The 27,496-nt window shown below is 44.4% G+C and overlaps 1 protein-coding gene across 1 annotated transcript in view; it reads right to left on the bottom strand.

Annotated features, from left to right (window-relative positions):
- CDH11 (cadherin 11) overlaps positions 1 to 27,496 on the bottom strand; it is a 132,945-nt gene that overhangs the window by 67,853 nt on the left and 37,596 nt on the right. The window contains exon 2 of the mRNA XM_045534041.1: positions 10,873 to 10,996. The gene's annotated coding sequence lies outside the window, so the exon portion shown is untranslated. The remainder of the gene's footprint in view (positions 1 to 10,872; positions 10,997 to 27,496) is intronic.

The raw sequence follows: 27,496 nt of genomic DNA, 5'->3' as shown, positions 1-27,496 counted from the left end.
GTTTGTAAAGTTGTACAGGGATTGCCACTAATTCCAGAACACTTTCATCACCCCCTAAAAGCAGCCGCATCGCCATTAGCACCTACTATTTTTACAACATATTTTACTAATCCACATCTTGCTGTTCTTCAAGGACTAAGAAATCTTCTCTGAAGTCTACACTGAATTTCTCCTGAATATACAGTCAGCACCAAAGTGTTGGGTACTTGTATACGCCTCTGTGGCTCCTGGATTGACACCTGAAACCACGCTGGTCTTCCCAAATAGATGGTGTGTTCTTGGAGGGCAACAACCACCATGTTTCCTGCATTTTCTTTTTCCCCTAGTACCTCAGCTCAGGGTTCAACACACACAGTAGGTGCTTGGTGAGCACATGGGCACCAACCAATTGGCGAATTGCCACTTCTTCCGAAGACCAGTGCGTTTGTCATCTGTCTGCTTCTCTGAATGCCGATGCCTCCACAAGCTGTCATGTTCCATGATTATTCTCCCCAAAGCATGTGCTGTTAATTTTTCATCTTAATGAACTGTCCAGTCGAGTTTAGCAACGGGAATAGTGATAAAAGCACAATAAAAATGGCTCATGCCTTGCTATTGTCAGAAACCTTTTCCCTACAACAGTTGCACATAATTGAAATAAAATATCTCAATGGCTGCAAACACCATTTGTCAAGCATAAGGTGGAGTAAGTGCTATTTCAAAAATTCATACTAGCAGGCTTTATAAACATGGATTATTGGAACATTCTTCCGATTGATACCTACTCAAGCATTTAAGTGCATGGCTTTTATTCTTTGCGTTTGCTTGAGTGAAACCACTTTGGGTACCAAACTACGTGTCAGCCCCCATTTTCCAGAGTATTACAGATGCACGGTCTTTCCTGTCGGGAGATGGGTCAGGCAAGCCGGAGCAGACCCAAAAGGCCTGTGTTTAATGCACAGACGCACACGCAGGAAAACCATTATGCAGCTGTTGGCTTCCCCAGAGTGGAATGTTCCAGGAACTGATGCCACTCAAATCCAAGTGGTGGTCCAGGAGGAACTCAGCGAGAGAGAGAGAGAGTGAGAGAGAGAGAGAAAGGAAGAGAGAGAGAGATGTCTGATGATTCTGCTCATCCCACAGCGTGGAGGAACCTGGGCTCCGGCCCTCTTTCCCAGGCTGTTTTCTAAGGCAGATACACTATGTTTTCTAAGGCAGATACACTAACCAGACCTGCCAACCCATAAGGGAGCCATTTAATAACTATGTATTGGTTTAGTCACTCATTCAAGAAATAGTTACAGAGCTGCTACTACTATGGATGGCATTTTCCTTGAACCTCAGTGGGCCTTGGGATCAATCACATGGGGGAAACAGAGAGTATACGTCAAAAATAGACATGATAGTCACAAACTGTGACAGCTGCCATGAAGGATTAGACAGAATGAGGAAATGTCCAGTGACTGTAGGGTGGGTGGAGGGTGTGGCTTTAGAGGTTATGAGGGCAGCAGAGGCCTCTCGAGTGGGGACATTTAAGCTGAGCAAGCCCTAAATGATGAGGAACAGCCACACATGTGAGGAGACTTCCAAGCCCGAGAGAACAGAAAGTGCACAGCCCCTGGGGTTGGAAGGATCTGGGTCTGCTCAGGGCAGTGACAATCCCATGTGCTGAGTGGACAGGCAAGGGGGAGAGGCGGAGAGTGACCACATTGAAGAGAGCACTGGTGCAGTTAGAGTCTGGGTGTTACTTCAATTAAGATGGGCTGTCATTAAGTAGTTTTAAATAAGGACTATGGGCAGTGCTAGGAAACCCCCACTTCACACCTCCCCACCCCGTCCTCCATCCTATTGCAGGCTGAATCTGGACCTGCCTTCCCTCCGTCTTATCCTTGCTGCTCCCACCGGACTTCTCATCTGCCCCTCCGTCCCAAGCCCATTGTGGACAGCCATTCCAGCCCCTGTTCTTCTGCTCCAGCCAGAGTTCCCTGTAGCCCAAAGTTCACTCAGGGCCTTCCTCTAAATGCTTAGCAAGGGGACTCGAGGAATCCCATGATGCATGAGTTGAAGGCCATTCAGAGACTGCTACCAATTTTCTAGGAGCAGCGTTCACTCTGCAAAGCCATCAGCAGAGCTCAGGCAATGGGAGGCTTCTCATGCCCCTCCATCTAAAGTGCTGGGGCACCCAGAATTCTCCGGGAGGTGCAGAAAGAGGATTAAAATCTGCCTTTGGAATAAAAGCAACTTAAGTTCCTTGTGACCAGAGGTCCTTTTCTGTCTTGTTCACCACACTGTCTTGGTACCTAGCACCGTGCTGAGCATCCAATGAATAAGCATTCAATGAAAACAGTAAAGGAATGAACACATCTACCGCATTCACACACAGACACAAGCAGGCTTGTTGCAAATTATTCAATAGGGTTTGTCGCAGTTGGATTCTCTGGGACGCTGACTCTGAGATGGAGTTCAGTATGGGGATGTTTATTAGGGGGTGCCCTTGGTAACAACACCTGAGGAAGGAAAGAAAAGGAAAGTAGAAGCAGACATTAAGAGAAGGCGAGGTGTGGTGCAGCCCAACAACAGCCTCGGACCACCCTGCATGGTCCTCTGGGTTAGGGATGGCCCTTTGAAACGATCCTGAGTACAGCTGAGATGGCTAAACCTTTACTGATCAGTCCTCCAACGTGGGCTGCCCCAAGAAAGAGCATGACCTTGGCTGAAGTCAAAGCTGCAGGTAAAGCAAACCTTAAAGAGACTAAGCTGAAGATCATCTTCAAAGAGCCCTCCCAGCAGCTGAGACCCTGCGTATTGTGTTGCAGTGCTCAGTTTAAAAGCAATTCCTCCTATGTTGGGATCTACTATTCTTACACGTCTTGATACTCTCAAAAAAAGTTAAAGGAAAATAAAGCAACCTCTGCCTTCATATGGGTAGGCTGCTGTGCGGTTTGATATAAAGAACACTGGCATTGATTTGGGGGGGGAAAGTAGAGTCCTGGCTCTGCCATGTGTGACCCTGGGCAGGGACAACTCCATTTCGAGGTTCTGCTTCCCTTCTCTGAGCCTCAGTTTATTCTTTCACAGAATGGCATGGATAATGCCCACCTCAAGGGATCAAACTGGATAATGCACAAGGAAGTGCTGTGCAAACTTTAAAGAGCTGTGCAGAGAGCAGGAGGGGAGGATGTTGTCCCTTTTGAAAATGGACTTGGAACAGAAAGCATTAGCCTAACAGGGAGTGTCTGCCAAAGCTCTCAGCAGTGGGAGGCCCAGGTAGATGGAGACCACACCTCATTCTCGTGAAAGCCTGTTCACCACGCATGCATATGGACTCCACACACTGCAATAGACAGCGTGATATTAAACATCCTAACTCTGTATTTAAGGATCTTGTAGACTTGAAGATAAGTAAATGGTCATGCGGTAACAGAGGAACATCCATGCTGATGTCTCCATTAGGCACAGTGGGCACAGTGCCTACGGCACACCTTCCTTTTAGGGGACTCACAGATATATTTCAATTTCTTTTAAAGATGATATTCATCTTTATCCCAAATTTTTTGTAAAAATAATTCTAATTTTTTTATGAAAAAAGGGGTTCATGAAAGTAAAGTAGCCCAGAACCCATGGAAGTTATAATGAGATACTGAGGAAACCAAGGTGCTCTGTACACAGAGGGGAGAAGTGACAAACTATCTCACAGGGTCTGGGAAGCCCCCCTGAAGGAGAGTGTCCTGTGTCTCCCCAGACACACGGGGGCAGAGAAGGAAAGCAAACGCGTTGCAGGGAATTGAGGTGTGAAAACATCACGCTATGCTCAGGGACTATCAGCAGTGGGTTATGGATGGCGAGTCCAATTGCAGGAGGGAATGGACTTAAGCTTAAGGGTGTGGGGCCTGGATCATGGCAGTCTTAGAAGCCGGGCAAAGGACTTTGCAATTTATCCCACGAGGGGCTGCAAACTTCTGAAGCTGGGGTTTTAGACTGAAGCGACTTGATACAATTTGGATTTAGAAGAATCACCGCCGCGGCTCAGTGGAGAAGCACTGGAGGAGGGAGATTGGAGCTGGACATGCTTGGTGACCCTGAGCACCGGCCACCCCGGCTGGGACCCGGGCGAGCACCTCTGCTTGCTGCCGTTCTGCGGGGGCTGGCGCGGTGGGGACCTGTGCTCCAGCTCACACCCTGGCAGGACGAAACCACACAGAGGCGCTTTTTCTTTCTTTGCCCAAAGAAAGATGTACACGGTTTAGGCGCGATGAATAACCATCTTCCTGGGCCCATTTTTCAAGCGAAAATTCTGCAGAGTGGTTGGGAGTGTGAAGAGGTCTAAAATAGTACGTTAAGGACAGAAATAGGATACTTCAGGAAACTTGCTAGACATTCATTTAGAGAGGTACCTCCTCACTAGCCCTTGCAAGTATGTGACCAAATTTTTAAAAATTCGTCCTTCTTAAAAAAAAAAAAAATAAGTTATAAGAACTGTTGCTATGGCAACCCCACTGCTTTTGGAATGGTGCTTAGATTCTAAAATTCAGAGCCTCTTGCAAAGATGAACTCACTGGCCCCATCACAGTTTTTCTAAAGCTTCCAAATGGAGGCATCTGCCAGATGTCTGGCTGCAACCTTCTAGGTCCGCAGCAGACACAATTAATTGGTGGCAGATTTTAGTGTGGCTTGTTACCTTTTCTTTCCTGCTCTCTCAAGTCACCTTGAGCTCTGAGTCCCCCACAGGGCACAGGGCAATTTGGATGAGTAGCCTCAGGAGGAAATGGTGACTCTGTGGCTAAGGAGGCTTGTGGGGCCAGAGAGGGCAGCTGCGGCCAATGCATATGTGTTTAATGTATAAATGAATTAATGAATATCAAAGAAGATCCTATGTCACCACTCTCAGATCCAATTGCTTTCTTCAGCTGAGATATGTCTGTGTGTCTGTCATCCCGTAGATCCTAAGGACCCAACCTGCAAAGACCAGGCACGTCTCTTGGCCCAGAGCACGGAAGAGTACCAAGGAGGCTTTCAGGAATTATTTGATGAGTGAATGAATGAATACCCGAAAACAATCCTCTTAGCCCCAGAGCGCTTGGCTGCAAAATCATACGACACTGTCTTATTAAGTTACTTCCTGCTTGTCATGGTCTTCAAAAGTCCCCCTCACTTTGAGTACAAACTATCCCTTGCCATGCAATGCACAGAGGAAATGCACAGGTAACGTGAGCATCGCTCGGGCGCTTTGATCTTTCAAAGGAAGGAATCCTACACCAGTCTTTGAGGTGCTCTTTGACTGTGACAAGCAGAACAGAAGAGATAATGCTATCTAAATGGCTGGTTGTCGGAAATGAAGGGATTAGATTCCAGCTGGATTGTCTGTTACCACCCTGGACCACTGGGCCCAGGAGGCAAGCGAAGGGAACGTGCTCACCTGTCCGAGACGGTGGCTCCAGCCATGCACTTGAGAAAACAGGGCAAAATCCTTTCCCAAAGATCAAGTGGCTTGAAGAGAGGCCCCTTCTGCTACCTCCAAACTGGGGTGGGTTTGCTGCTTGTGGCATCTCAGGGAAATTGACACTGAGAGGAACATGTTCTTCATTTCGTATACATCTGGATTATCTCACTAAGTCAGTGCTGGGGAGAGGAAACTGGCTTGGGTCTCTACATAACTGATATCCAAGCTGTACCCCGATTAGGGATTACATTCAAAAACTCATTGCACAGAACATGGCAAAATGATACAAAAATATTCAGTGACTCTGAATACAGGGTTCATAAGAATTCACTGTACTATTTTAGCAACTTTTCTGTAGGTTTAAATTGTCCTAAAATTTATAAAAAGTTTTAAGTCAAATGAGTGCAAGAAAAACAAACAAGGGGGAAGACTTAATACAATTTTCTTTTTAAAATCAAGGTGTAGAACAGTGTGCAGTACAGTGTTTAGCGTTGGGTACCATCCATACACACAAATGTGGAGGAACACATGTATGGACATGTGTGTTTGTAACTGCCCAGACGCTCTCTGGAAGTCACATAGGAAACTGAAAATAGTGCTTCCAGGGAAAGAAATTGAGGGACTAGAGGATAGGAATTGAAGGAGAACTAATTTTCCATAGACCTTTTTCCATCTTCGAAGTTTTAAACCATCTCTATTTAACTATCTTGCCTACTTAAAGATAAATAAAAATAAATAAACGTTTCATGGGATATCCCACCAAGTCCTGACAAACGTTGACTCAACAAATTCTGTACTGTTCCCTTTGCCTGATAAATCCTTCCTGATCTTTTGCTCCTGGTAAATTTCTACCCATACTCAAGTCTAAACCCAAAGGTCACCTCCTCAGTGAAGCTTCCCCTGATTTCTTCTGGCCTCTGTGCTCCTACCGATCCACGGAGCTGCCGAGACATAACTCTGTCCCATGGTTATTTGTCTGCCAGCCTGGCTCCATTGCAAGAAGAGGGACTCTTGGAATACACGATTTTGGTTTTATTATTGTGTTGGTACATGTGCATTTGGTTTACTGTTGTATCCCCAGTCCCTGGCCCAAGGCCTAAATAGGGATGGTTCTCAAGAGAGATCATTGACAAATGAATATACCTAGAGTTCTTTTATTCTTTCCCCACTGTTACCCCTCACTTAGTGCATACATGTAGCTGCTACTGCTGCATTACCCAGAACCAGCTAAGTCTCCTTTAAAGCTCAAGTGGAGATTCAGGACATGGCCATACCAAAATAAATATAATAATAATCACCCTCCAACTCTCTCCCACCCCGACTTGGTTAACATTGGAAGCCAAAGTACGAAAGAATCGGAAGAGACATAGTAATTAGGAAGAGGCACTACAGTGCTGTGCTTAGGAGAGTCCTCATCTATAAAAGAATCATGACTCCTGCACAGACCAGTAGAAGTTTGGTGACATCAAGCAAGATAATGAATAAAAAACACATAGCACGGTGCCTGGCACAGGGCACACTCAGCTGTCATTGCTGTTATTGGGAGTGGTCGCTGTTCTTTGTCCATCGCTAGTTAAATAAAGGAAGATCAAAGAACCACAACTTTGGTTGAGGTTTTTCCTTTAGTATTGATTTCGGGCAGGGGCAGGATGCTCACGTTGCCCGGCACATATGGGCTTCATGTACTCGTTAATTGATTGTGGTGGTGACAGTCCCATTGTACGCACTGAAGAGCTGCAGTGTGTCATCAACAAGTGACCGGAGTGTCTGCTTATGATTCCAATGACACCAGCTACAGACAGATACTTGGCCTTCTCCTCCACGGTGGCCTACATCCCGAAATAGGAAATGTGCATTCACAGACAGCCCCAGCAGGCACGGGGTTAGGAAGCAGGCTGCCAACACTTCAGGCTGTCAGCGACATTGCAGAGCCTGGTGGCTACTCCAGCACAGGTGAGCTGCCCCCTCCCCGCCCCAACCCCCAAGCAGCTTTCTGGGATTGACTTCTATGCAAATGAAAGATAATTGGGTGGCCTGTGACCAGCAGCCCCTGCTGATTGTTACTCAGCAGGGTATCAGTGTGTGTACACTTCTAAAGGGCAAATCTCTTTCACTTCTCTATGCCATTCATTTCTGGGTCCCAGTGCCCTACTAAAAACCCAGCAAGGTCACAAGGCTGAGAAGCCCCGTCTTGTGGCTACCCAGGTAATTCCCCTCCTGCTCTGAGAAGGTAAGACAGGTGCCTAGGAATGGAAGCTCAAGCTCAAGTGGATTTCACTGGAAGTTGGCCAGAGAGCAGATCCTGTGAACCCATGCATTCCGCACTGGTTAAAATCTCTCTCTTTTTCCTTCCCACTCAGATTTTGACTGCTATGTACAGAGCTACTTGCCTGTAATCTCCTTGACAAAAGAGAAAGTCCCCTTTCTTTTCTGCCTGTGTTTGGGGCATGTCACCGGTACCTGTTCACGAAACGCTGGCATCTTGAACTGATTGGGGATCAAGAATATGAGTCTTGAGCTAAAGTTGTTAGTTTTGTTTAGTTCTTCTGAAACCTTACAGTCTGATCATGAACAACTCCTTCCCTTTCTCTAGGCATAGAATTCCTCTCCATCAAACAAGAAGCTTATCCTGACAGATCAAACGGTGGTTCCATCTGTATCCTGCCGTTTTTATTTCTTTGAAGGGTGCCACAAGTATTGGAGTATTTTACCTTCCTCCACTTGGGATAAAAGCTTTGCAGAACTCTTCAAAATGGGCTGCTCTTAATTTCTAGGTGGAAAAATAAAATCTAACAGATTTCCTAGAAGTGAAATTAAATTCAAGTACTTTCTAGTTAACTTTTGACTTTGTTTCATTGATACCTCATTCTAATTGTCCCTATTATCTAGGAAAATAGGAAATGTCACTCACACATCCTATTGAAGCATTCAAAGGGCCGATGAGATGAAGAGACTCATTTGACTCGGCAGAAATGAGATGATCATGATTCACAGACATATCCACAGGAGAGACGCATTTCCTCTGTGGAGCCAGGTTCAGAGCAAATGAGCACAAAATATGCGAATGTTAGAGGAATGGGTCATACAGTTTCCAAGTCACATTGGCGCAGTTGCAGGGAAGTGCAGCTTTGCTTCCCCAACAAGTGTTTTCAATCATTGGTTTATTCCCATAACAGAGCGTGAGAGAAAGAGGTGGGGGCTCCCTAAGTTGAAACTTTCTCCTGAAACAGACCCACATTAAAATATAAGTGTAAAATACCTGGGAAATCAGCAAAGATTTATAGTCAAGGGAATGACCATCTATTTAACAACAGCTTGTGGGGGCTGCAGAAAAAGCCTCCAGCCTTATGAGCATGAAATGATTTTTGTCCATAACGTAGCAGATGCATTCAGGAAAAAGGCAGAAGAGGAGAGTGGTAAAAGACACAAACTCTAGCTGATGTGAGACTTCCCACGGATACAAATTCCGAGGATAAAAATAATGGTACTCTGGCCACAGGTAAGTGACTTATCTTCTCTAAGATTGAGATTTCTCCTTTATAAAATTTTGGATATTGATAGTAACCTACCAACCTGAGGCTTTTGTGCAAGGATTGAGGTAGGTGACACGTTTAAAGACCTTATGAGCCTAACACCTGGTAAGTAGGCAATACCTGTTGGCTGCCATTATTATGATTTTTGTCTGTGTGGTCACATTAGCCCACCTTTGTCATCTGCTGTTAAAAATACTCTGAAGGCCTCCATTCATTTATTTAATAAATACTGATTGAGTGCAGCAGTGGGGTCAGATATAGTGCTTGCAACTGTGAGCATGGGGGTACCAACATAAGTCCCACCCTCAAGAACCTCTAGGGTCAGTTGGAAAGACAGACAACTAAATAGACAGTTACACGCCAATGTGGAAATCACAGCAGATGGCGCCATCCCCGACTGCTAAAGTATTGTCCAGGAGTCGCCCATAGCTCAGTCTTAGGGGATCAGAAAAAACTTGGAGGTTGTGAGGTTCAAGCTAAGATACAAAATGAGAGTACCTGTGAGGAGAGAGAGATTATGGAGCTTTGAGGAAATGATGATCATGCCCCATGAACAGATCTCCAAGTGGATGTATGTAAAGAGGGCTGTGTGTGGAAAGGAAGTAGCTGAGAGATTCATCTGGACAGCAAAGCAGTGGCCCCCTCTTTAAAGGGTCCTAGAAGCTTGTTAAAGAATTCCTATCTCAATAACTGAAAGGGATTAAGTGGGAAAGTAGTATAAAAATGGACTTACGGATATTGTTCAGGATGGATATGGAAGATGGACCATGTTGGATCTAACAAGGGAGAAATAATCCCAGAGGTGATAAGAAGGTGGCAATTTTAGTAACATTGGAGACAGAGGGTTTGGCTTACATTTGGATGGCGGCAGTAGGGATACAGAGAAACAAATCTATTGGAGAGATAATCACAGAGTAGATTCAATAGGAATCAAGAGGAAGAAATTGCTTCTGGAGGTGAGAATTGAAAGGTGTGAAGGATCCCTCCCATGGTTCTGGTTTGGGTGAATTTTGATACTATTGCAGAAATGTGAGATCCAGGACAAAGTGAAGGTTTAGAGGACAACATCATAACTTGGATTTGGCAGATCCATTTAAGGCACCCGCTGGACATCCACAAGGAGGTGAGTTGTAAACACCTGGACAAGTAGGTCCAGACTCCCGAAGTGTGGAAAGTCATGCTGGTAGGTAGAACTAATTCTTAAGTTTCTATCTGGATATTTGGATGTCTTATGAAAAGAGCTCTAGTTAACACTGAGCCATTGGAGAAGGTAAATGGATCCACAGAATCCTAAAACCTAAGAACTGTTAGAGACCCTGGGTCTGATCACCCTTGCAGCCCAGAACAGAGCTTATTAACTTAAGGGCTCAGTGGATGGCAGAGCTAGGTCTGGGAGCTGAAATCTGGCCTCCTGGCTCATGAACTGGAGCCCTGACATTGTAAGTCTAAAAGGTTCAGCCTCCTAGCAATCTCTTTTCCTTGTGAGATATCAACTACCTTGTTCCTATTTTAAAAATTCTTTTCAAAAGAATGAAAAGGGAGAAAAGCAACATGGCAATCATCTCAGTCAGTCTGTTCAGTGGAGTCCTTGCTAGACAATTATAGTTTCCTCTGGTTGCTTCTTTTTCCTTCGGATCTTCTATAGTCAAAAAGATTATCCTTCCTGCATTGGCACATAGCAGGTATTCAGTAAAGAGAACCCAATGGCATCAACATTGAGAAACCAATGACATCAACATTGAATAATCATATTCCTCCAAGCCTAAGAAGGTAGGTCTTTCCTTCCCTTTCAGACTCTACTTTGGATTTAGGTGAAGGTCCAAATCAAGCCAGGTTTGAGGGATGGATCTGACAGGCCTAATTCCCATCTCCACACTCATAGTAACATGTGAATCACCCAGTAATGTTTGTCCATCTTACCTTCTTCACCCATTGGATACTTGCTGCCAATTTCTATAACACAATCCACCCATCTGATTGGTCACTCAACAAATAACAACAGGAATGAGGTCACAGAGCCACTGAGCTGAAAACACAGCGATTTCTGCAAAAAAAAAAAAAGTGAAAAGGTAATTAGTAACTTGGAGGTGCCATGAATGGATGACGTGATACACACTACTGGACACTGGGGATACACAGTTGCATGTGACAGACTTTTCTCTTAGAAGATAACAGTCCAAGTGTGCAAAGAGGGAGGTCAATTATTATCATTGTGTGAAAAGTGGGGGGAAAAACCTTGTCATGGCTTTAGAGGTACCGTGGGATGGTGTGAATATCCATACGTGAATTTAGTACTTTGATGGCAAAGATAAAAAGCAGTCTTACATCCAACTTCTTACAACATGCTGTGTCCTCCACATACATGTGCTCTAGCACTAATGACAAAATTGGGGGTGGAGGTGATGTGAAGCTTTAGAGCCAATTTCTGATAGAACCTACATTCTGAGTTCAAAGCAATGCCTTCCTTCTCAAAGGCAGGAACACTGTTCTGGTGTTCCAGGTCCTTGTGGAATGACAGCCTCAAGGATGAAGAGTAATGATGGTGATGGTGGTGGTAGAAGATGCCGTCCCCGCTCCAGAAGACCAGAGCATTGTCTGTGTCCTTCCTCCACTACCCCACATTCTGGATTTCCTGTGTGGGGGCTGTGCTCTGCCTGGATTCTAGTCTGATTCATCCCCATATCTCCCCAAATGTCTAACACATTCCCTACCCAGAGCATCTGTTCAATGTATATCTGCTGAATGAAGGAAGAGAAGAATACGGAGTGTTGAAACAGCTGTTGTCTTTGAAAACTGAGGCACTGAACCAAGGAAGGTGCCAGCTGGCACAGCTTCCTGAACACAACAGCATAAAGGAGTTCTTGAATGTCCTTCATCTCTAGAGCTGCTACCTTCTAGGATCAACTCAGTCTGCATTAGGGGCTTAAACAGTTTCTTTCTTGACTTGATTTCATTTCTTTCCAAACCCACTTTCCCTTGCCTCTTGCTTCCATCTAACAGCTGTGCACAAGGTCTTCCCCAAAGCAAGAAGCAAGCAAACGAAAACCCTTCTCAGGGTAGTGCTATAGATGAATGGCAAATCTACTAAAATTTGTGCATCAGACCTGGTTTGGGTGACTGTAGGAAGGAGAATAATAAAGCTGCCCTCATGTGTGCTGTTCCTTAAATGTCCAGGACAGATTAGCACTGGGTTTCTTCCCAGATACACATGGAGTCGTGCAGGAAAAGCCACATGGAGCAGTTCACACAATACGCAATTGATGGGGAAGGACCTTACTTGGCAACTGGCTACATGGTCAGTCCCCAAAATGGCGCCACCAATAATCTAAACCCTCAAATACCCATGGTTTTGTGTAGTCTCCTTCCATGTGAATCTAATTTGGTCCCACATAGCCAGTGAAACAGAAAAGGTGACATTATATGAGCCATGGGGGAGGGACCACTGCCCAGATGGGTCCAAAAGGCAGAGCATTGAATCAAAGAGGATCATCCTTGAGCCTTAAGATCTACTGGTATTTGCTTTGCTATCTGAACTTGCTTGGAACCTGTCACCCCTTTCTTCCTTCCGATTTCTCCCTTTTAGAATGGGGATGTTTAACCTATGCATGTCCCGCTATATGTATTTTATAAGCACATAATTCATCTGGTTCCACAGGTTCACAGCTGCAGAGGACTTTTGCCGCAGGATGAATTGTATTTGTAGTCTCACCCATATTGATTTACGTGGTATTTAGATGAGACTTCAGCATTTACACTTTAGAGCTGATGCTGGCGCAAGTTAAGATTTTGGGGGCTGCTCAGATAGAATGAATGCATTTTGCAAGTAAGAATGACATGAATTTGGGGGTCCAGGGGTGGAATGTTATGAGCTGAATGTTTATGTCCCCCAAAATTCATATGTTGAAGCCCTAACCCCACGAAGTGATAGTATTTAGAAGTGGGGTTTTCTGGGAAGTCATTAGGTTTAGATGAGGTCACAGGGGGTCCCTATCATGGGATTAATATCCTTATAAGAGGAAGAGAAGAGCAGATCTCTCTCTCTCTCTCTCTCTCTGACTGTGTGTGTGCCATGTGAGAAGAGGAAAAGATGGCAGTGCGCAAGCCAGAAAGAAGGCTCTCACCAACAACTGAGTTTGCCGGTCTCCAGATTCACGAGAAATAAATGCCTGCAGTTTAAGCCACCCAGTCTGTGGTACTTTGTTATAGCAGCACAAGCTGAGTAACACAGAAATCTTATAGCCTGTCTTGTGCACTCTGCAAGCTTTCTGTGGGAGAATTCGACTGCCATGTCAGAAATCCAAATATTCCATGCCACGCTGAGAGAGGAAGTTCCAACTAGACAGGTGGAGAAGATGCACAGCTGGAGGGAGGGATGTCCAGCCATCTCCAGCTGTTCCAGCCATCCAGGCTGAGGTGCCAGACAAGTGAGTGAACGCCTATCATCTTGCACATCCAACCCATTCCAACCTTCACATGATACCAGCCATCTGACTGCATGAGAGGAGAGACTCCAAGCGAAAACCACCTAAATGAATTCACTCCACCCACAGAATTATATGAGATAATAATGCATTGTTGTTATATGCCATTAAATTTTGGGGTGGCATGTTACTCAGCAAGAGATACCTGGAATGTTATAAACAAGAATGAGAGAGAAATGTCAGGAAAGGATGCAAGTGTGAGTGTTGCAACTCCCCTCTGCTGAGCTCTGATTGTGCGGAAGGCCCAGTACACGTAGGGCCATATGCTTCCTTTGCCACTTTCCCACTCTTAGGATCTCCACTGAAATGGATGGCCCGAGGAGATAGTGACAGCTCCATTACACAGATGGAAAAACTGAGGCTAGGTAGTAAATGCCCATGGAAGTGGCATCACTGAGCTGGATCACTAGCAAGCCCAGTTCTTTTCCATCAGCAGTAAGAACCCACAAGGAGACCCACTTCCCAGGACAAATCATGCCTATTCCTGTGGTGTGTGATCACAGATACTTTCTCCTCTTTGGTATAATAACACAATGAGGGATTTCAGATAGTTTGGAACAGAGTTGATTAAAACAAACTATCATTAAATGTTTATATTTTGCCACTGTATAAACAAGTGAAATATTAGGTCCATAAAAGATAGAAGTTGAGCAATGGCCATACACTTTTTTGGTGATCTAGAAATATCCAGTCCTGTTGTTGATGTCACTCTCTGATTTTTGTGCTCTGTGGGCAGAAGCGGCCACATATATGTAGTTAAACCCTGGGTGCCTGCACATGGGGACTGCTTCTTCTTGGGGAGTGTCGCATGTTCCTGACATTGTCAAAGGGATGATTAAACTCAATTAATAATCACCACTGGGTGTTTTTCTTTCCTGTTACTGCCAAAGTTCCAAAACCATATGGTGAAGCATATTTTGTAAGGCAGGTTTATAGACTGTGAACTTTTTAAAAGATGGGGGAAGTAATGAGCTATTGGTGTGAGAGAACAAGACTCAGAATCCAAGCTTTGCCTCTTCCAAGTTAGTTTGACTTTGGACGAGCAAGAACTTTCTGAGCCTCAGTTTCCTCACTACAAAATGGTGATGATAATGACAATTTTGGAGGATTATTGTGAAGAGTAGTGATAATCAACACAATACCTCACTTAAAACTAACAAGAATCAATAGCTGTGATTATGAAAAGATATACACTGTGCTTTTACAACTGTGCACAATTAAAAGTTTTATACCTTTTATTACGTATTTGCTATTCACAAAGCCCTATGATGGGTGGATAAGCATTTATCTAGAACTGATATGCAAACCATTATGTTTGCATATATTAACATAGAATCATATAGCATATAGTTAATATTCATCTATGAGCATTTTCCACACCATACTTTATTCAGATGAGGAAACTGAGTCTCAAAGAAGTTCAGAGATCCCTGAAAGCTCACTGGCTCGGCTTAGACTTCTGCTCCTGCTGCGTGGTTAAGGGCTGCCAGCTGCGAGCGGCGCAGGCCTCCCTGCAAAGTCCCCAAGGCTGGCGACTCCCTGCCTGTACAGGGGATGACGCCCGACGTCTATCTGTAATTACAAGAAAACATCCATAAAGAGTTTCTGGGCTCCAAATGGATTTGACACAGTGGCCTTTTAAATCAAACTCTTACCACGATTATCTTTATTTCGCTTTAGCAGTTTTTCTGAGTAAGCCGTGCTTTTAGACGCACCTAATACAAAGTGACAACCTTCGCCATTTTCCAAAGCGCCGATGGACGGGCGTAGAGTGAGTCCATTGTCACCATGGTAATTACTGCACAATACCTGACGGCCAATGGACGGTCAGGAGGCTCAGGCAGCAGCTGAATCCGGCATTGTCCAGGCCTGACAAAAAGACTAGAAGCCTTGAAAAGCCGGGGAGCGGGATCTCGCAGCTCTCTCCCCGGGCCCTGAAAGGCCCATTGTGCTGTCACCATAAATTCTGGGTTCTCCGGGCACTTGACAACTGAAGCCAGGGACAATAGAATTCTTGTGTCCAACAAAACACTCCTTGTCCAATGTGGGTCTTATCAGCCGCATTTACAAATGTCTTTCGTTGTACCCAAATAATTCCCTATTAGAAGGGCTATTGGGAGCAGAACTAAATAAATATTCACAGCCTTTGTCATATCTTTGGGAAATGAATAAACAAACAGTCATCTAGCATATGAGCAAACCTCCTGCTTACTCAGGACATTTTATCCCGATTTCTTGCCCAAACTATGTAGTTTCACTTTCTCTCTGGGACGTATTAACATTTGCAATACTGGAAGCTCCAGTTTTATTTGCCATCTACTATATTCCACTGGTGTCACTGCTTTGGTACTTCTACCTGCATGTTTTAAAAAATTAATCTTCCCCACAGCACCAGGAGGGGGCTTGTTTTACTCCATTCCTACCTCCCCAAAGAGGAGTAAATTAAACCTCAGAGAAGTTAACGAACTTCCCCGAGATAACCAAGCTAATTAGTAGCAGAATGGGAATTCCAATCTAGATTTCCCCGCTCCAAAGGGCCCGCCCTTCCCACTTTTCCCTGATGACTGTTCTAGTGAATAAAAAAGAAATAAAAAGTCAGAATAAGGGGAAAAAACATCTAAGAACATCCACTATAAAAGTTGCATGTATACACTGAGCCTATTTATGTTATTATACAACCTGAGAACAGTAAGAATAGGAGGAGAATGAAAAGCTTTTCTCTAAGTCAGTATATTTTATTTTTGCCCTAAAATGCTAGCAATTTTATTTTTTAACTTTTTTAAGGGCTGGGGAGAGGTGGCATGCAAACAAAAATAAATATAACCAAGCTTTAGGAAAGGTTCAGTCAATTAGTAAAGTTTTAAAAGAATGACAAAGCCACCAGTGTGCACACAATCCCATATGCTCAAGAACATTTCCCTCTTCTATAGTTTCTTTTATTTTACCTATTTATCTTCTTGTCATGAATGGAGAAATATGTTGAGATATATTTATATCTAAGCAATGCATATGGCAGAACAGAAACTCCCTTCTCCATGGAATACCTATAAGAATGGCAATTTTTACATAAAAAATATCTGAAAATATGAAAACTTTAAATGGTTTCCTATCAGGTCAGGAGATGTCCACGTTCATTAACACAGCTTGTGCGTCTCTCCGTGGTCTGTCCCCAACCTCACTTGGCTACCTCCTTCTTGCCTCAGTAAGTCCTGCTGACCTCTGAGCTCTGCAGGCTGTGCACTTCTATGCCCGTGCACATACTGTTCCCTCATCTGAACTCTCCCATTCACTGTTAGTGTAACTTTTGGTGTGGAACTTCCCCTCATTCCCTGGTGTGAACCCAGAGGGCTTCAGCATCCCGTTAGGGCACCGTATCACTTTTGGATTTCTCTCACAGGTAGAGCTTTGTTATCATGGCTATTTGCCCCTTCCAACTTTACATCCAAGGATGCTGTGAGCTACTTAGGGACAGAAATCACATCTTATAATCATTTTTGTCTGGCCTGCATCAGTACACTGCTAACCCTTTGCAGGGCTGGCTTACTGGAGAAATAGATGAATGGTGGTAGTTAAACAAAGAGCAACCACAAACACACACACACACACAAAAGAGCAACCACAGAACTCTCTCTATCAATTTTTTAAATTTTAAAAGATTGAAAATATTGATTGCCTTTTTATCTACTTGGTGTCAAATGACAGGTGTAATTTATAATTTGTTTTCAAGAACTGTAATGATATATACTCACTTGGCCCAAATTATTCAGCCTTGATAATGCAATGCAGCCCTGTTTGGCTTGTTTTCTATAATAATTAAAATCAGCAAAGTAGGCTATCATTTTACAAACAATCAGCTATTAACAAGAAAAGACTGGGGCACCAACAGGTATTTTCTGATTTTCTGACTGGCGTTAAATGCCTGTGTTTGTACAAGTGTTAAGTTTGAAAAAGTGTGATCAGTATTTTCTAAACGCTTCACATGCCAAATGAAGCATCTAATCATCTTTGGGGGTTTAAGGCATGAATGTAGTCATACACACGTGATGCTAACTCTTTGTACTTCTATAGCACCAGGAGCTGGGCGTTACATAGACACAGCCTAATCCAAACAGGCAATGATGATCACTAGCATTTATTGAGGGTTTGCAATGCACCAGATCCTGGGCTAAGTACTTTCTTACGATGTATAATTTAATCTTGTAGCAATCTTATAAGTCAAGTAGTATGATATTCTTTATTTCTTAACTTGGAAATTGAGGTACAAAAATGCTTGAGTATCAATCACAAAGCCACTCAACAGTGAAGCCAGGATTTGAACACAGGTAGTTTGAATCTAGAGTAATTTACCTAACAGCTATACTCAACCGCTTTCTTCAGATATAAAACAGGGCACTGCTTTAGGGAAGTAGCCCAGTGATTTAAAAGAAACATGACTAAAGACTACACGACTTTGCCAGGCTACCAAACTATCCAGAGAGAGCAGCCACTGATGACAAGGAGAAAACACAAATGTAATGAAGAATAACAAGGACTTCTAACCACACCTAAGGCCTGAGACGGTGTCTCTAACATTTTATCAAATCTGGGCAACTTCTAGACAACCAAGGAATCAACTTATTTGCAAACTTCTGGAGTATGCAAAACCCTATATTCACAAAGTCAGAGAAGTATTGCAAACACATACACACAGACACACACACAGGGACACAGAGGCACAAATCCATAGGCACACACACATATACACACACACAAACACTGCAGAGTTTTTATTGTGTGCTAGAAATAGTCACAGCCTAGTACTACCTTCTCATAGTAAGGAAAGCAAACTACACTGTGCATAGCAATACGATTGATTTATGATAGAAGAGGAGAGAGCTCTCTCTGGGGCCTTTATGCTCAGAAGAAACAAAAGAAGGTTTCTCAAAATTAAGAGGGACTGCCCTTTTGCAAGGTAAAATCAAGTTAAGAAAAAAAAAGTCATTTGTTCTTTACCTCTTTCCAGCCACTTATTCTGAAGATACAAGCTGTGCAAACTAAAATTGTCTATAAGCTTCACAGGGACAAGAAGCATAGATGTTTCCCTGCTCACCGACAGGTCGACAAAGGCATAGACCAAATGCTCCCAAATAGCTCCGGAACAAATGATTTAGTAAATATGAAAGCGGGTCCCTGACAGCGTGGTCTTACCTATGTGCAAGTGCTTTGGAAGGGCTGCAGGGCGCGGGGACCGTAATTTTGTTCAGGCACGAATTTGAATTTGGCCACGGAGGGGCTGACGAGAGCCAGGGAGGGAGTCTAGCAGGCGCCCTGCACCCTCATCACACCTCATTAAGTATACTGGACTCATTCAGGGGCGGCAGGGGAAGCAGCCCATTAAACTGCTCCAGTTTTAGTTTGCTGTACTTTATTGGTGGAAGCACATTCTTCGCTGGTATGCACAAATTTTGACATTCCTGAAGATCTTGGAAAAAGTCACTTGTCAACATCAAGAATTTAATATACTCATAGGAAGCTTTCCCTAGGCTGTTCCCCCACGGTTTACCTCCAAGTCACATGCACACATGCACACACATATGTATACACACACACACACACACACACACACACGTCCTCAAAGATCCATTTACCTCTTATTTTTCTTTTCATTTTCTAAATTCCTTGAATAGTTACTTTTACTAATTCCATTGTTAAGAACTGAGAATGAAGACAAATACAAAATTTGTCAACAGTTGTGTGGAGTTGGGCCATGTCACCAGCCTGGGCTTGGATCATGACTGTGGGAATAACAGACAAATGGTCTGGTTTGTACGTGGAGAGACATATGCAAATTAGAGGCTCAGAGGCTCGGGAGGTCTTCTTCTGCAATATTCACTTTTTAATTCTCTATCTTACCGCTTCAGCCAAGAAAATCAGGCTGGATTTTGATATAGATTTTCTTTGTGCACTGGCTTTGATGTTTGCAACTGTATGATGTATATAGAGAGAGTGTCTGCATGTGTGTTAGTACACACACACACACATACACACACACTATTCACGAGTTGATCATCCGTCTCTGGGAATATTTCAGCCACACTCCCTACCCAGTAAGTAAATGAATTTTGCATTGCGTACCAGGGTAGATGAATGGACGGTGAGGTTCTTTCCTACTCTGAGATTACAGAATTTTGTAATTGGAATAATCAGCTCCCCTGGCTAAAAGCACCCCACCTCCTTCCCTCCATGCCCTGACCACACTTTAGGAAACACTCTGCTAAGTGCCAGTGCCGCTCCACTATCCAGCATGAGTCTGTGATTTCATGGTTCCACCTTGGAACCATGATGAGGGCCGTCTTTAAGGGGGCATCGCATATGCAGAGCGCATGCCACTTGAGAGCAAGGGGAGAGGTCACTCTTTAGCTCTCAGGGTGATGTGCAGGGTCAGCCGGGTTTCAGAGTCCCTGACAAGGGGGTTGCCTCAGAGAAAGCCCAGAAGACCCTGTCTAGGAGCCAAACCAAGTGGCCATGTCACTCTGCAAACAGTGGGTAAGCACAGAGGCCACACTGTGGCCTTAGACAGACCTCGGCAGGGGGCGTGGCCCCTGCTGGGGTGCGGAACTCTGATGCCAGCAGGCTGCTTCCCATCTGGTCCTCCTCAGCTCTGTCACTGGGGACTCTGTTTCCTTACCTGTAAATCAGGCATCCTGACACCTCACAGAGCTGTGCTGAGGACAAACAAAATAACGTGTGTGAATTAGGCTACTGCTTTTGGCACAGATCTACCGTTCACTAAATATTAGTCAACATCACCGTCAAAAATTATCAGCGTTGCAATGACTCAATATAAAGAAATCAGTGCAACGCCTGACAAAACAGAGGCCCAACAAATTGCTATAATTATTATTGGCAGTAAATGACGATGAATCAGGAAATAGAGAAGTACCTTTCCCATCCTCTTTCAGTCCTGATCTTAGCAAAGAGAAAGTCTCTGCAGTGAGTGCTGAACAAATCTCTCTTTTACCAGACAGAAGGCAGTCTCAGGCTCAGAGTGGATTCAGTTATATTGGTTCCCTTTAATCATCTCTCCTTTTTGGGCTGCCTCGTATTTATTGCAAGAGGTACTGGTTGGCCATCCATGATAGTGATATAATTTTCTTCAAAAATATTTGAGAAAAGCAGAATGTGTCAAAAGGAAATATTAAGTAACTAACAGTATGGGTGGTACCCAGATTATCATGAAGACAAAACTTGAATGACTGAAGGGTGGGGGACACTGATCCAACACCCCACAGTTATTTTATGCACAGGGAAACTGAGGCACCAAGGGGAAAGAGACTCGGCAGCCACAGATCCTGCCTCCAGCTTCCCAGGGTCTTTGTGCAGCATCTTCATTAACATCACGTCAGGGCAGGTGTGTGAGAGGACTCCCAGGAATGATCACAGTTCTTTTCCAAGGACGAGAAAGACTTACAGGGAGAGACAAATGCCAATCCCGACCCGGTGACAGAAAAGGGAGCAGAGTCTAATCACTCTCCAGGAAACTAGGTCTTCACGACGGAGAAACTAGGTTGAAGACTCACTGGCCCACACTCCGCCTTGCACCTCTGCCTGTGAGTCATGTTATGCATTTTACCGATAGCCTGCTTTATTGCAAAGGGAATTTAAGACCACCTCTAAAGATACACACAGTACTGAAGCATCTCATGCTGTTTTATATGATAAAAAATGTAATAAGGGGACATAACAGCATGAACGAATTTAAACGAAGGTGCACATGCAAAGCATGGGCTAAAAAGTCACAGTTGCAAGGGCTGCATCACACAAAGGAACAGGGACACGCGACCGGGCACAGAACCTCAGTGCCCAGGAAGTTAAAACTGTTCCTTGTTTGGATCACGGCCATTCCAGACACTGATGCCAGCACATTATTTATCTCATTGGCTCTCACAGAGACGACCCCGTGTAAGGTAAACAAGCGACACCCTTAGGGTGAAAGTAGTGGAAGTAGATCTATTGGGCAGCTTAGAAGAGCAGCACTGGCCCACGGAGGACACAGAGCCTCTCAAAGGGGAGGGAAGGAGATGGGGGAGGAGGTTCAGCAGCATCTTTCTGCCAGGAGGACCTGACAGCCAGCCCAGCCTCCGCACTGCTGCTACCTGCTCACTCCGGTTTCAAAGCCCTGCAGGTCTGCTTGGGTTGGCCTCTTCTACCTTTCACAGTAACCAAGCCCGCTTTGTTCCATGCACTGCCACTGAATGGAAGCATCACTTCGATCACCCCTATTTGAAAGTGGAGAAATCTAAGATGGAGAGCGTGAGAAATCCACACCAGTTGCCCAGCTTGTAGGGGTTCAAACCCAGGCAGTCTGACCCCAGAGCTCCTGCTCCCAGCCACCACCCTCTCCACCCCCAAGGAAGGCCCTTTGTCATCAAGCCTCCTCTGGCTTCAACTGGGGCAGCCCCTTCCAGGGAAACATCGCTTTTCTTCAGCTTTCCGTATCATTTCACTCTCCTCATTCCTTCTTTTGCCTTCGAATGCCTCTCCCTCTTCTCTTGCTCATAAACTTTTCCTTGTCCTCTTAGTTTCTCACCAAAGATTACCTCCTGCAGAGCCCACCTGCCCAACTTTACACACATACACACACACCCACTGTGGCATCATATCCGCCAACCATTCATCTCTCAAAAAATGTTTCTTGAGCATCTACTATGTGCTGGTCAAGTCCCTGGGTACCAAATAGATAGGGTGGCTATTCTTAAGAGCTTCCAGCCAGTGGTAGGGTTAAAAAGTCAACAAGTGAACAGAAAAATAAACAGCAAAGAATTAGATAGTGATAAATGACACATGGAAAATTTTTAAAAGTTACTAAAACAGAGTAGATCATGTTTTCTTCTTAAGACTCCTTTAAACCAACATGCCCGTGCCCAGCACATAGCAGATGCTCCATAACTATTTGATAGAATGAGAACCAACACCTACTGCTTACAATAATCACGATCAGTCATTCAGGCCTTAGGATCTTGAACATTTTGTTGTTTTAGGGAATCATTTTCCCAACCGCTCGCCTGCCACCCCCATCCCTATGAGGTTGTGAAGAGCAGAAACTCTAGCATCTGCATCATTTATAGCTCCTACAGCACCGACTTCAGAATCACCCACATTTGCTGCAAACCAGAAACTCGGAGACCCAGACTTCAAGTTTGAGAGACATAACAAATCACAGGATGTAGGAGCCAAATGGAAACTCAGCAGTGATCTAATCAAGTGATTTTACTAACCGCTCTTGGCAGAGACTGAGTGTTCCTGGGGTATCCCAAATGCTGTTGCAGGGGTTGGGGGGGAACGGGGAGAGGTGCAGGGACATTTCTCAGTTTCCTACCACTTTCTCCATTTCTTCTCTTTAATTCACAAAGGCTCTACTTTTCCCATTCTATACATTTTAGGGTTTGGGACAAAGATTTTATTTACAAAAATCTGCATAAAATTCATGGAATCAAGGAGGAAAAAATAGAAACAATGAATCTAGGAGTTAAATGACTCCTATGAATTTTTATAGAACCTCATTCTGAACAGATGTCCGTGATTAGATGTGGGCAGATGTCTACAACATCAGATGACGAGGCGCTGAGATAACACATACATGAAGTAAACACATTACATATTTGGCAGTGGCGTGTGCAGGGGTGTGGAAAGGGAGGGATATCAGGACAGCAGTGGAATCTGCTTTCAAGGGAGGCAGATCCACCATCCCCTCACTGGAATGCTGCCTTCTCTCCAGCTCTGATCATTCACTCATTCATTCATTCATCTTTTCATTTACTGAATAGTTACATGTCAAGTATTTTTATGTATCGGTCTCTTTGCAGAGATAAACACACAGAATTAGGAGCCAAGCTAAGGCGACAGAGGAAGGAAGGAGGGAGGAAAGGATCTCAAGGGAGAAAAGGAGGGAAGAAAATAAGAGAGAGAGAAATGAGAAAGAGAGAGAGGAAGGAAAGGAAGGAGGGAGAAAGGGAAGAAGGAAAGAAGAAGGAAGGAAGGGGGACTGGAAGGTAAAGTAGTCAGGTGAGTGAGGGTCCTAAAATTGTCCTGCCTCTTTTCTCTTCCCCAATACCCAAGGGGGCAGTGTCTCATCTAGAGCAAAGGCAGCATTCCAGAGGAGGCAGGTGGGGGAGAAGAATGAAGAAAGCTCCCAAAATAAGACATGACTAAAGAAAAAGAAAAAAAAACAAAAAAAACAAAAAGGAGAAATGACGACATGATTGGATCTATAAGACTGTCTATTTTTAGTGGCCTATAGAAGACTCTCTCCAGTGACCTTGCCAAATTACAAAGAAGATGGAGTTAAGGAAACCTCTCTCAACCTTCTCCTCCAAGTCAGCTCATTACCAAATCATTTCCACAGACTCATCACCTAAAACCCTGTAACCTCATTAAAGGACTAAACCTAACAGGTTTGACGTGAAAGTGAGCAGATGGATTGACTTGAACAGTTTTCTGCCTTTGTAGTTGTTTATCCTGAAGAGATGTTAAAGACTAGGTTAGCTTGCCTAAGCAGTTAGTTTTCATTTTTTATTGCTTGTGTTGTTTTGTCTTCCAGTTAAATGCTACCCATTTTCAGAAATGAGAAAAATGCTCAGAGCAATTAAGAAAGATGCTTGCTTTCAACATCATCTTGATTATTTAAATTATTTAAAAAATAGAAAAAGAACAAAAAGAATTCTGATATTGAATAATTTCAGGTTTCCCTACATAGGTTTCAAGTATTCTAATTTCATTGGGGAAACAGAGCATTAGAGAGTTACAGACTGACTCCAAATGGGGTAATCGACTTGAAGTAATGACCTTGTAGGTATTGCAATTCTTTTAATAATCCCATTAAATTTCACAGACTGCCGACAAGAATCACCTCCTTATAGTCACATAAAGTCAGAATTGTCTTCTTGTAACAGGAGAATGTTTAAGTAAAACACAGTATACACCCTGCATGAAAGAACTAGCTTTACCCAAAGTTACAATTCTATGATTGTGAAGAAACATGGAAAAATATGTTGGACTATTTCAACATGGTTCATTATGAAGTAAAATCTCAATAACAATAATGTAAAAATATTCCTGATTAAGTAGAGTACTGGAAGGAAGGAAAAAAATAAGGACAATTTATGCATCAGAATGAACTACAAGTGAATTTTTCCCTCTCTTCTTCCTCACGTCTTATATATTGTCCCAAGTATCATCGGTTCTAGAACCAAATTTGTAATCTTATGAGTCTCACCATGCAACAGGGAGTATCTCTCTTGAGCTGGCTAGATGCAAAATGAACTAAGAGTAGTGATAGCTGAGCACCCTCCACTACTTTCTTGTACAGCCACGAAAAACCACTTCGGTCAGAGACAAAAGAGCAAGCCAATTTATTCCAAAATAGAAAAAGGAAAATAGTTTACAATAGGAAACAACTGAATCATTGAAGTGTCAAATTAAATACTGACACCATCAATTTGAGTCTAAAGTACTCTCTGGTCTTAGGAGAATCCAAGAGAGGAGGTAAGCAACTACCACGCCAATAGCATGAGTGTGAAAGGTTCTCCCTGGAGACGCCCTCCATTGCATCTGGTTCATTCATCTAACACACACCAGCTGACCACCAGCTATGCAACTGGGACTGTGCTGGGGAGGAGGGACACAGGGGTGAACAAGATCAGACCCTCACCCCTAATGAGCTTGCATTGTATCTAACGGTGGCTGCTCTGACCCCAAAGCTGGATAGAATTACCCAGGAGAACTCGAGATTGGCCATGTAGCTCAGAATAAATGAGCCAAGGACCCAACCTGCCTACAGATCAGGGTTGCTGAGGCCAAGTCCAGGCCCCGCCACTGTGTAACTACGGGAAAATCTTTTCACCACTGACAGCCTCAGTTTTCCCATATGAGCAATCAGGCGGTGAGTAAGCTTAATGTCTTAGAAAGCAAGATGCTCCATTGTTCTATGGGGCAACAAACTCATTTGTACTCAGGATTTTTGCAGACCTTCCACTAAACCAGAAGCCACGGAACATAGGGAGAACATAGGACACACGGTGTGGCCCGAAAAAGCAAACACCTATCCGGCAGGAAAGAGAAGAAAGAAATGCAGGGAGCTGGTGACTATAATCTGCATGGGGGAAGTTTCAGAGTCTTACAATTGTAGGTTCAAATCCTGCATCGGCCTTGTAATTAAATGTGTGACTTTGAGCGAGTGACTCAACTCAAAGCTGTAGTTCCCCCATTTAAAAAAATGGCATCTCTAAAGTCAAACTGGCAGGGTGGCTCTGAAGATTAAACGAGGGCATAGACAGAAGACACTTGGCACCACTCCAGCCAGACTCACAGTGGGTGCTCGATAAATTTTACCCAAATTAAAATGAGTTAGCAAGAATATTATTATGCATTGGAAATCCCTGCTAAGACTGAATCTTGTTCATGTTCCTATCCCCAGCACCTGCTGCAAGTCAGATACATAGAAGGCTCAGTAAATAAGCAAATGTTAACTCTGATTAACTCATACTGATTAGAAGCTCTGATTGGCAATTAGGTCTGATTAATTAAAAATGGGTAAAGGAATTGGTTATTACTTTATAAACACAGTTTGTGTGGGGAGAGTATTTTTCGAAATGCAAGGTAAAAGGGAGATGAAAAGGTCACAGACTCTGGGATACACTAAAAAAAAAAAAAAAACCAGCCTCCCCCACGGCTTGTGAGATCAGCAGAGACAAAAGCCAAATGCATGAGTCACCACCCAGCAACGCCAAGGCAGGGACCAATCAGAGGTCCGTGCCGTCCTCGTAACTGTCCCGACTGGACTCTTCATTCATTGAGCAAACAGTTCAAAAGGTCCTTTGAGTAACTCCTCGGTGCCCTCTGGCAGAAGACAGGCAAACAGAGCTGACACCGAGAGCAGAAAATGCGAGAAGCTGCGCTCGAGAGAAAGTGCTCCCAGCGGAAAATGAAAGGAGGTCAACTTAGGAAAACCAGCAAACCCATTAACTCCTGCGCACAAAGGCGTGGGACTGCTTTCCAAAGGCAGAGTCCCCACGCAGCAATGGAAAGCGCCAGCTTCGTTTAGGCAGCTGCACGATACACACAGACACATACGTGCAAACACACGCATGCACGCACACATGCAGGAATGCATAAATACACACATATGCACCCACTCCAAGGAGGTCAAAACGACTCTAAAATAACAGAGTGCACTTTGAATCCCGATGAACGCACCGCAATGATCTATTTATTATGACGAGCAAGGGGTGACGTGGTGGCTCTCTGTAACTAGGTCAGCCACCAATTGGTAGTCAAGTCCACAGACCCAGGAAGATTTAATGAGGAGGAGGCCAGACAAAGACAGAAGATGGAAATAGTGCCCCAAGCGCGTGTCCCCAGACACCGCAATCTGGCAGTGGGATCCAGTCCACGCCATCGCTCTCGCAGATAGACCAGAACAAACTTTCAGAAACCCCTGACGTGAGGATCCACAGGCCAGGCCAAGCCGTTGAGCTGTGGCCCTGGCAGCAGCGACCAGGCTGGAATAAAAACAAACCCTGAATCAAAGGAAGATCGCGACCCGAGCAGAAAAGACAGAAATAGCAAACGCGCACAGAGCCGGGCAGCTGTGACAGCAAGGGCAAGGACGTAAGTAAAACGGCACTGCCAACCTAAAGCTTGTGTCCACGAACGCCAGCCCCCTTGGCCAGGCTCTCTGTGCCCTCAGCCCCGTCTCTCGTTCGTGCTGGGCAGGGTAGCTGGCACCTGCATTCGGGCCGGCAGATGGAGAGGCCAGGCTTGTTGAATCCAGTGCTACTCACTCCACCATGGCGATGGTCACGGTGCGGCACGTGGCTGCCTGGAATCTTCCTGGAGAGGCAGGATCCAGCCATGGCAATGCCATCTCCAACAGTCACCTTCTCTCTTCCATCTCAGGACGCCTCACGTGGGGACGCCAAGGGCCACAGGACCGTGAGAGGGCTCAGCCCAGCTTTGTTCTCGACAGCCGGAGAGGCAGCCCCCGATCCCTGGCACTGCCAGCAGCCCTGTGAATGAGCCACTGT

The sequence above is a fragment of the Lemur catta genome, chromosome 20 (genome assembly GCF_020740605.2).
Source record: "Lemur catta isolate mLemCat1 chromosome 20, mLemCat1.pri, whole genome shotgun sequence".
Classification (NCBI taxonomy): domain Eukaryota; kingdom Metazoa; phylum Chordata; class Mammalia; order Primates; family Lemuridae; genus Lemur; species Lemur catta.
The sequence above is the reverse complement of the archived record's forward strand: the minus strand, read 5'-3'. Positions and strand labels throughout refer to the sequence as shown.